The following is a 10835-nucleotide window of genomic DNA, read 5'->3' as shown; positions in this document are numbered from 1 at the left end:
TCCCCATCCCCATTCCTCTTCCCCCATCCCTGTCCCTCCATCCCCATTCTCCATCCCCATCCCTGTCCCCCATCCCCGTCCCCATCCCCGTTCCCTATCCCCATTCCTCTTTCCCCATCCCTGTCCCCCCATTCCTGTTCCTCCATCCCCATCCCTGTCCCTCCATCCCCATTCCTATTCCTCCATCCCTGTCCCCCATCCCCTTCCCCCTTTCCCCATCCCTGTCCCTGTCCCCCATCCCTGTCCCCCCATCCCTGTCCCCCCATCCCTGTCCCCCCATCCCTGTCCCCCATCCCTGTCCCCGTTCCCCGTTCCCCATCCCGGGCTGAGCCGGATTGGGAAGAGCCGCATTTCCCCCGGCTCCATCTCCTGTCCAGCCCCGATAATTCCTCCAAAGCCTCCCGCAGGCTGGGAGCGAGCCCCTCCCGACCCCCCAAGGGGGCAGCCGAGCCCGGGCTGCGTTTGGGGACAGCATTTGGGGACAGTGTTTGGGGACAGCGTTTGGGGACAGCATTTGGGGGGCTCTGTCACCTGCAGGGCTCTGGTTTCTCGCCCTGTCCCTGGGCAGAAGCACAGCCCGAGTGCCAAGGACACATCGTGCCTCTCCCAGGAGAGCGGGATCCCATGTGGGGAGGTTTTCCTCCAGCTGGCTCCGAGTCAGGCCCTAAAATCGCTCCTGGAGGGAAGATGGGGGCTGAAAATCCAGCAGCGAGGGGAGCCCGGTGTTGGGTTCACCCCCCCTAAACTCCCCGGGGTGCTGCTGGGCAGGGAGGGGCTGAAGTATTTGGGATTTTGAGTATTTTGCGATGCAACAAGTGCGATAAAAGTGAGGCAGAGCTCTCCCCCCTCCTCCCCGCACCCTCCCTGTGCTGCCACATATTCAAACCTCACTCCCAGCATCACCTCGAGTGTTTTCTCCCCACTTTCTGGGCAGCCTGGGGGGCTCAGAGCAGCCCCGAGCTCAGCCCCTCCTCATCAGCATGCACAGAGCATCGCGCTCATAATAATGGATCTGATCTTAATCCTCTGCTGAGGCTTTTCAATTAGAGCCGGGTGCTTGAGTCAGACGTGTGAACACGGGGGAAAAAAAGCGAGGCAGAGCTGCTGCTGGCATGTCAGGCTGGAATTCAATCTGCTGATGTATTTATGGGCATGGGTTGCTAAATGCGAGCGAGACTCCAGCCTGCTCTCGCCATGACAATGGGAAGAGTCATCTGATAAAAATAGAATTTGGCATGATAAACAGGCAAGCAGAGGAGCTTCGGATCACCTGCTCGGCAAACACGCCCAGAAAATGCCCACAATTTATTGCCCAGCAGTGATCCCGCCAGGAATGACAGCTTGAAGCCAAATGGGGTTAATTTAAAGGAATTACCTTTATTTTATTAGAATTTATTGGCGGTTTGTGGTAGGGAAAATGTTGCTGGATAAACACGGTGGTGCCTAAGTTGCCCTGAAGAAAGCAGCACTTTTCCTGTAAATAAACACTGGGAAAAGAGGAATTTTACTGGGATCTGTGCAGGGAGACGGGCAGGATTTTCAAAAGCTCTCCAGGCTGGTTAAATTCTTTACCCACTCGAGCCAACAGAGCCGTGTTGGGGCTGGATGGAGGGAACACAAAGCCTGGGAGAGCATTCCCTGCAATCCTGATTTCTGTGCCTGATTCCCCTGGGCAGAGGGCAAAGAGCAGAGGGCAAAGAGCTCCTGGCATCCATGGGTGGCACAGAGACCTTTGGTGGCACAGGGGACAGCCCCTACAGGGATGGGAGAGTTCCTTTTCTTTTGAATTGTTCTGTCTCTCCTTTTGCTGGATGGAATATTTGATGATCCACGGGCCTGGGACATTTTTTACGTTGACATTGAGGAGAGGAAGGAGAGCTGAGGTGGAGATAAAAGCCTCAAAATGAGGGATTTGGGCTGGTTCTGCTCCTTGTGCGTGTCCTCGTGGCCGTGAAGGACAATGGGCTGGTGGGGTGTGTGGGGAAGAGCGTTCCCAGCAGGACAAGGAGTGACCCTGCCCCTCTGGGTGCTGTGTCCAGCTCTGGGTCCCGCACAGAGGGGACAGGAGCTCCTGGGGGGCTGTGAGGATGAGGAAGGGCTGGAGCAGCTCCGTGCCCAGGAAAGGCTGGGGGAGCTGGGGCTGCTCAGCCTGGAGAGGAGCCCCAGCTGAGAGGAGCCTCAGCCCTGGCTGTCCCTGGGTGTCCCTCTGCATCCTTGGGTGACCCTGGGTATCTCTGGGTGTCTCTGTGTGTCCCTGGGTGTCCCCATGGATCCTGGTGTGTCCCCATGGGTCCCTGGGTGTCCCATGGATCTCTGGGTGTCTCTGGGTGTCCCTGTCTGTCCCTGGGTGTCCCTGGTTGGCCCTGGGTGTCCCTGGGTGTCCCTCTGCATCCTTGGGTGGCCCTAGGGTGTCTCTGGGTGTCTCTGTGTGTCCTTGGGTGGCCCTGTCTGTCCCTGGGTGTCCCTGTGGGTCCCCATGGATCCTTGTGTGTCCCCATGGGTCCCTGGGTGTCCCATGCATCCCTGTGTGTCTCTGGGTGTCCCTGTCTGTCCTTGGGTGGCCTCGTCTGTCCCTGGTGTCCCTGGGTCTCTCTGGGTGTCCTTGGGTGTCCCCAGGTGTCCCTGTCTATTTCTGGATATCCCTGGGTGTCCCATGGATTTCTGGGTGTCTCTGGGTGTCCCTGTCTGGCCTTGGATGTCCCTGGGTATCCTCATGTGTCCCTGTCTGTTCCTGGGTGTCCCTGGGTGTCCCCATGGTTTTCTGGGTGTCCCCGGGTGTCCCTGGGTGTCCCCGGGTGTCCCTGTCCTGCAGGGAGGGCTCTGCTCCAGAGGAACAGGCAGGGACTGGTCCCAGCAATCCCCCCTGAACTTCTGCCCGGCCCTGAGCAGATCCCACAGAGGGTGTGGATCTCTCTCTTGGGGATATTCCCGAATTTCAGGATGTGATCCCACTCTGGGATGACCCCCGTGCTCCCTCCCAGCCTGCCCCATCCCAGGATTCCATGATCCGTGTCCAAACCCCTCCCAAATCCCCCTCATTCTGTTCCAAGCCTCCTCACTCCATCCCACCCAGCAATTCCATGTCCTGGCACGATCCCTGGCTGGGTTTTTCCCCGGGAATGCTGAGGATGGGGAAACGCTGCCACACGTCCTGGCACCATCCCAGCCCAACTCCTGCGGGAGTGACACGGGGGAGCTGCGGGCACAGGGCTCGGGAGGCTCCTCCTGCCTTTGGAATCTGGCTGAGGCAGCACGGATGAGCTGCATCCCTGTTTTTAGAAGGGAAAACTCCCGGAGAAACTTGTGGCAGCAGCTTCTCCCAGTGGAGATTGGCATTAATGAATGAGGGGTGTGGAATCATCTCCAGGAAAGATTCGGGTCCAAGCCTGGCTGGAATTGGATGGAAATGCTGGAATTGGATGGGAATGTTGGAATTGGATGGGAATGTTGGAATTGGATGGGAATGTTGGAATTGGATGGAAATTCTGGATTGGATGGAAATGCTGGAATTGCATGGAAATGTTGGAATTGGATGGAAATGTTGGAATTGGATGGGAATGTTGGAATTGGGTGGAAATGTTGGAAATGTTGGAATTGGGTGGAAATTCTGGATTGGATGGAAATGTTGGAATTGGGTGGAAATTCTGGATTGGATGGAAATGTTGGAATTGGGTGGAAATGCTGGAATTGGATGGAAATGCTGGAATTGGATGGAAATGTTGGAATTAGATGGGAATGCTGGAGTTGGAGCTCACTCTGACTGGAATAGGCAAATCAAGATCCCTTTAAACCTCAGAACAGCAGAGGGATCGAGGAGCAGAAGGTCCTTGGGCTGCTCCCAGTTTTTGGAGCCTTTGCTCCAAAAATGGATGGGATGGGAAGGATTTGATGCAGAATTTTCACATCCAGCAGAGGAAAAGGGTCAAAGCCAGTGGAAGGAGTGTGGAAATGAGGGAAAACCTGCAGAGCTTGGCCAGGTTGGGAATCAACAGAATCAAAACCATCCCAAGTGGTGAAGGGACAGATTTATTTTAGAAAAATTGAGTTGGAGGCTTTGGAAAAGAGGGATGCAGTTCCTGCTTACACAGAGGGCTGGGGCTGGAGATTTGTCCACTCCTCATTCCCACAAAATTCCCTGAAGTGCAGGAGGGCCTTGGGAAGATCCCAGTCCCAGCCAGACATTTCCAGTCAATCTGAGACTCAATCCCAACTCCTGAGACTCAATCCCAGCCTTTGCCTGGAATTCCCATCACGTTTTCCTCTAAGGATTTTAAATTCTGATTTTTAACTTGGTCTGAGAAAAAGGAGATGAACGGGATAAGAGCTCTGGATATTGCTGGGGAAATCATGGATCAGAGTGGAAATCATCACTTGGAGTTTCCAAAGGCAGCTGAGATTTAGGCTCTGGTGAGCCCGGAGTTATTCCTGTTGCCATAGAAATAAATGGATGTGTTTGCTGCTGCTCCCTGCTCCAGAGATATCCACAGATATCCATCACCACCTCCAGCCACAGCGCTTGGTTCCCAGGTTTTCCTTCTCCCAGGAATTCCACGTGCAGCAGGAAGTTTTATTTTTATTTTTCTGTTTATTTTTAATTTTTATTTAAATAGTAATTTTTTTCAAAAAATTTAATTGTATTTCTAATTTTTTATTTTAATTTTTATTTCTGTTTTTTTGATTTACTTTTAATTTTAATTTTAATTTTAATTTTAATTTTAATTTTAATTTTAATTTTTTAATTTTAAAATTATTTTTATTTTTACTTTTACTTTTTTTAAAATTTTTGTTTGTTTGTTTAGGGGTTTTTTGTTTTGGTTTTTTTTAACGCTGATGTTCAGCCTGAGCACTTTGGGAGCTCCCAGAACCCGAGCTCAGCTCCCAACTGGGAGCAGCTCCGTGACATTCCCAGTTTGCAGCCCAATGTTTTCCTTACACCGAGAAAATTGGGAATTTCAGCGAAATTCAGGAATTTCAGGACACGGTTTCACCTCCCTTTGTTCTGCTCCTGAGGGAGGGAAATCAGCGCCTGTCAGAGCCTCTCCAGGGGGGCTGCAATTCCAGACCCATCTGGTGTCAGATTGGGAATTGGGACGGGGAAGATATTCCCGGTTGGATTTCTCCAGCTGGGAGTTCTGAGCTGGGAAGTTTCCTCGGAGCAGGAAACCAAAGGGTTGGATTTGCCACCTGGAGGGAAGCTGGCCTTGGAATTTACCTGGGAATTTATTTCTGGAGCTTGGAGCTTGCCTGGGAATTTATTTTTCTTTCCGTGCCTTCCCAGCTGTTCCCCACAGAGCAAAAATCAGGATGGAGCACTAGGGAAAGGCTGGGAGAGCTGGGAATGCTCCCCTGGAGAGGAGAAGCTTCGGGGTGAGCTCAGTGTGGCCTTGCAGGGCCTGGAGGAGCTCCAGGAGACACGGAGAGGAATATTTCCAAGGGATGGAGGGACAGGACACAGGGAATGGCTGCCAGAACAGGGATGGATGGGATTTCGGGATTGGGAATTCCTGGCTGGGAGGGCTGGGATGAATTCCCAGAGGAGCTGGGGCTGCCCCATCCCTGGGAGTGGATCCTCCAGCCTCACGACAGTTAAACTCAGAGTCGAGCCTTAAAGGAGTGCTCAGAGCTGGGCCTAAAATAAGAATTAAATCCACTTTAGGATGAATTAGCCTCTGGATAAGGATTTATCTTGTCTTCAACCCTTCCCAGCTTTATTTTCCTGTTCCTTCAGCCTCACATGAGTTAAACTCAAAGTCAATCCTTAACGAGTGCTCAAAGCCAAGCCTAAAGCAAGAATTAAATCCCTTTTAGGATGGATGAGCCTCTAGAAAAGGATTTCTCTTATCTGTGACCCTTATCAGTTTTATTCTCCTCTTCCGCCAGTCTACATGAGTTAAAGTCGAGCCTTAAACAAGAATTAAATCCACTCTGGGATGGATAAATCTCTGGTTAAGTATTTCTCCTATCTGTGACATTTTTAAAGCATTTTCAGCTTTATTTTCCTGTTCCTCCAGCCTCATAGGAGTTAAACTCCGAGTCAAGCCTTAAATGAGAATTAAATCCACTTTGGATTGGATGAGCCTCCAGAAAAGGATTTATCTTGTCTTCAACCCTTATCAGCTTTATTCTCCTGTTCCTCCACCGCTCATCTGTTAAAGTCAAGCCTTAAATGAGCGTTCAAAACCAAGCCTAAAACAAGAGTTAAATCCCCTTTAGGATGGATGAGCCTCTCGGAAATTATTTCTCTTATCTGTGACCTTTATCCGTTTTATTTTCCTGTTCCTCCCATCCGCCAAAATTCCCCATCCTTGGCGAGGACGCGTTCGTGGTTTGTCGCTCTCCGTGGTGCTGCAGAGGCTCCGGACGCACCAAAAATTCCCTTTTTTGGCCTCATTTTCCCCCAGCTCCCACTCCCAGCAGGAATTTATTCCGGCCCGAATTCCATGCTTTCCAATCCACAGAATTCCACAGGGAAAGCTGATCCTGAAGCACAGCAGTGCCTTATTCCTGTTCCCACTAAACCCACTTTAAATCCCATTTAACTTTCCCACTTCCAAACAAGCCTGAAGTTTCTAATTGCTTCCAGTGAGTCATTCCCGGAGGGAATTGTTCCCTAAAAATCGTAGATTGGGGCTGATGTGCCAACCAGCAGCACTGAAATTTTTTTTTCACACGAGGTTTGAATAAATCCATTCAGATCCTGACAATCCCTGATAGCCTTGAATTGTTCTCCCGGACAAAGCCGAACAGGAACTCGTGCAAAATCCCATTATTTTTGGAATTCTTTCTGTCCAGCACCTCTGAAACGTGGTGAAATTCCTGGAAATGCATTTCCCACCATGCCAGACTCTGAATAAAATTAAGGAATGGGTCGGGAAGGGACAGGGGCTCCCAGAATTCCCTGGAAGAAAAGGATTCCTGCTTTTCTCCTCAGGAATTCCAAGTGCTGAATTTTGGGAATATTTTCACATTGCAGAAGGAATCTCTGGTGAATATTCCTGCCTTGGGAAGATAACAACGCTCAGCTCTTATCAAAATCCCTCAGAATCCCATTTATGGAAATTAAAAACCCCAAAAATGAATAAAAATGGTTTTAGCCATAAGGACCCAAAGCTGTTGGAATTGGAATTCTGGGAATATCCCATTTTCCTAATGATCCCTCAGGAATGCACTTGGGAGAGATCTGCTGCAAGAAAGAATTCCAGGAGCAAAACCCTCTCCTGCTTCTTCCCAGGGCACAATAAAGGAGATTTTTAATATTTTGGGAGCTCTGTAAGACTCTGCGTCCCCCATTCCTGGGAGCAGCCAATTTCCAGGTGCCATCCTAGAAATCCCTGTTGGAAATAAAGAAAAATGGAATTGTCCATCCAAATTGACCTTGAGTACTAAAAATAACATTTTAATCCTCCCTTTTTACCCCAAAAGGGGTTTTTTACCCCACATTTTGGAACTGGGGGGAGATTAAAAATAGACCCAGTGCCAAGGCCCAGCCCAGCCTCTGGAATCTTGTGGAATTTGTTCTGCTCCACTGGAAAATCCCAGATTTTCCCCTCATGTGAAGGAGTTTGGGCTGAGTGGAAGAATTTTTAGGGGAAAAAAAGGGTTTTTTTGTGGGGATGGATTCATTCCAGTTGTGGCAAAATCAGGGATTTTTCTCCCCTAAAAGGGAAAGGAAAGCTGGGAAAATCCTGGGTGATTTTGGGGTGTTCCATCCATTTTCCCTGGGTTCTGTTTCCCATCATCAAAGAGCAGAAAACTTTGCCAAATCCCAGGAATCCCATGGAAATAATCCCATGGAAATTAATAATGGAAATAACCCCGAAGTGGCTCCAGGATGGTCTGGTTGGGAAAATCCAAGAGCCAAGGAAGCTTCTGGATATTCCTGATTTAAATTCCAGAAATAAAGCAAAATTAGGACTGGTTTGGAGCAAAAACTGGGAAAAGAAGCAGGAATTCTGCCTTCATTTATTTCTGGAAAATCGTTGATCCCAAAGCTGCAGCTCCAAGATTCTCCTGGTTCTGGAGAAACCCAGGGTGAGGAAGGCAAAGCAGGAATGTGCGTGAGGAAAATTCCAGGAATAAATCCTTTGCCACCTGCTGGAAAAATCTGCTCAAGCTTGCAAACACTGAGGTATTTAAGGAAAACACCAGAAATTCCTGCCCTGCCTGCGTGGGAATCCTTGGGAAAGCTGGCAGCTCCTTCCTGCCGTTTGTTCTGGGGTGGGAATTTAAAAATCCACACCAAAATAAAATTCCCAACCTGTGATTCCTCCAGAAAATGCTGGGATGGGAAGGGAGCAAGGAGAGAGGAGAAATTCCGGATATGAAGGGTGAATCTCTGGTGTGGTGGAGGAGGCTCTGGCCCCAAATGAATCCTTTGGACACCAGGTCCTAATTCCAAGAGGAATTTTGTTTCTTTTTCAAGGCAAACTCCTTCACTTCTCCCTGCAGGGCAGCAAAACCAGCTGGAATTTTATTCCAGAGGGGATTCTGGCATTGTCAAACCTGAGATGAAAAAAGAGTTGGGAAATTGGAGATTTATGGCTGAGTTTGAGAATTTTGGGAGAGGAATTGCATCATCCCAGCTTTCCTTTTGCTTTTCCTATTCCTGCAAACTCTAAACCATTCCCATTTCCCTGCTCCTGTTTTAATAAAATCAGGGAAAAGTTTGATTTATGAGTGAACTGCTCCCTAAAATGATCACAGAAAATCCTTTATTTTCCAGCCTGGGATGTGGGAATGCCTCAGCTCCCAATCCCACAGAGGGAAATGGGATCCCTCAGGCCCTTCCCAGATTTAGGATCCTGTTTTTCCTCTGGCAAATCCCACCAGGAAAACACGGCAGGAACACTGTGTTTACCTCCCTGGCGGATTTCTGCCACTCCATTTTTATTCATTCCCTGGGGGACATCATCCTAAATGAGGTTTAATTTATTCCCAGCTGCTGGTGTTTATTTAATTCCCACCTTTTTTCCACCTGTGGAATAGCTCCATCCCAGCAGATGTTCCCTGAAATTTGAGGATGGAGGAGGAAAAGCTGCTCAGAGGGAGGGGCTGGGGTGGGAAGGTGAGACCTGTCCTGGAGCTGGGGAAGGGGAAAAGGGAAAAGGAAAAGGGAAAAAGGGAGAAGGGAAAGGGAAAAGGGAAAAGGGAAAAGGGAAAAGGGAAAAGGGAAAAGGGAAGGAAAAGGAAAAAAGGGAAGGAAATGGAAAAATGGGGAAGGAGGAGAAAGGGGAAAGGGGAAGGGAAGGGAAGGGAAGGGAAGGGAAGGAAGGGAAGGGAAGGGAAGGGAAGGGAAGGGAAGGGAAGGGAAGGGAAGGGAAGGGAAGGGAAGGGAAGGGAAGGGAAGGGAAGGGAAGGGAAGGGAAGGGAAGGGAAGGGAAGGGAAGGGAAGGGAAGGGAAGGGAAGATTGACCCATGGATGTAAAATTTGGGATGAAGAGAAGCCAGAGAGCCCAGGCCGCATAACCCCATCCAAAGCTGCTCATCCCTGGGCTGTGCAGCTTTCCCAGCCCAATTCCTCACTGCTTTTCCAGAATTTTTCATTATCCCAGCTCCCAGGCTCCCTCTCTCCAGCAGATCCAGTCTAAAATAATTACAATAATCTGCCAAATTGGCTCTGTTTTCCCAGGAATGAAACATTTCCACTGCAGCCAAATGGGCCCTGCCCGTTCCTCGGGAACATCCGTGCGCTCCGATGGCACAGGCAGTTAAATGGAGCCTGGAAAATAATCTCATTTCTGCCTCCTCTGCTTTTCATTCCATTTTCCCTCCAGACCAATTATCCCCAGGAATTGAATCACAGGGATTGGCACCGCCGCTCCCTGCGGGGAAAGTGGGAAAACAGCCGGAACCACCGGGGGGAAAGGAGGGCAATGGTTGGGGATGGAGGGAAAGGGGCTGGCAATTCTCCCTGAGGGGCACAACCGCTCTGGGATCCTTCTCCCAACATTTTCCTGCCCTTGGCAGGGTGGGAATGGGATCAACCCCTCCCTACAGAGGAGATGCTCCAAAAAACCAGAATCCTGGTGATTTTTAAAGTCCTTTCCAACCCAAACCATTTGGGTTTTATAGAAAATAAAAGGAATTTAATCTCACTGTAACTTCTCAACCCTTCCCCCTCCAGCTTTCAACAGGCTGGGAATAAAATCCCTCTTATCAGCAGAGGGTGATAAATGTTGGGATATTTGATAAATGTGTCAGGGTGTTGGATAAATGTGTTGGAATATTTGTTTAAATGCCTTGGGATGTTTGGATTCTTTTTTTCCCAGCCCATTTTTTCACTTTTTATGGATTAAAGGCTGAGGTTTCCCACGCCGAGGTTTCTCTTTTTCCAAGTGCTGCTGGTTGGGAGGGGTGGGAGCAAAACTTTGCTGTTTGGAATCCTGGGAAAAGCGGGATAAAGCTGCTCCAGGGTTTTCCCTTCAGTCATAATCCTATCAAATAGAATAATTCAATATTATAAATATGTTTAGCAATAAAAAGAGGGAAGATTTTGGAAGAAATTCCAGGCTAGGATGGAATTCCAGTGAAGCTGTGGCTGCCCCATCCCTGGAATGTTCAAGGTTGGACAGAGTTTGGAAAAACTTGGGATGGTGGAAGGAGTTGGAGTTGGAACTGGATGGGCTTTAAGGCCTTTTCCAAGCCCAGTCATTCCAGGATTCCCTGATTTCTCCCTCAGGATCCAACATCTGGACTGTCAAACGCTATCATGAGGAGAAATCCATGAAAAACCCCAAAGGACAACCCAAACCCTTGGATCCCAAACCCTCCTTGCCATCCCCAAAGGAAATGAGCAGCTTTCAGCAGGAATAGCAATTCCTGGATAATCCTGAATT

This window comes from Passer domesticus, chromosome 15 (assembly GCF_036417665.1).
Source record: "Passer domesticus isolate bPasDom1 chromosome 15, bPasDom1.hap1, whole genome shotgun sequence".
Lineage (NCBI taxonomy): Eukaryota > Metazoa > Chordata > Aves > Passeriformes > Passeridae > Passer > Passer domesticus.
The sequence above is the reverse complement of the archived record's forward strand: the minus strand, read 5'-3'. Positions refer to the sequence as shown.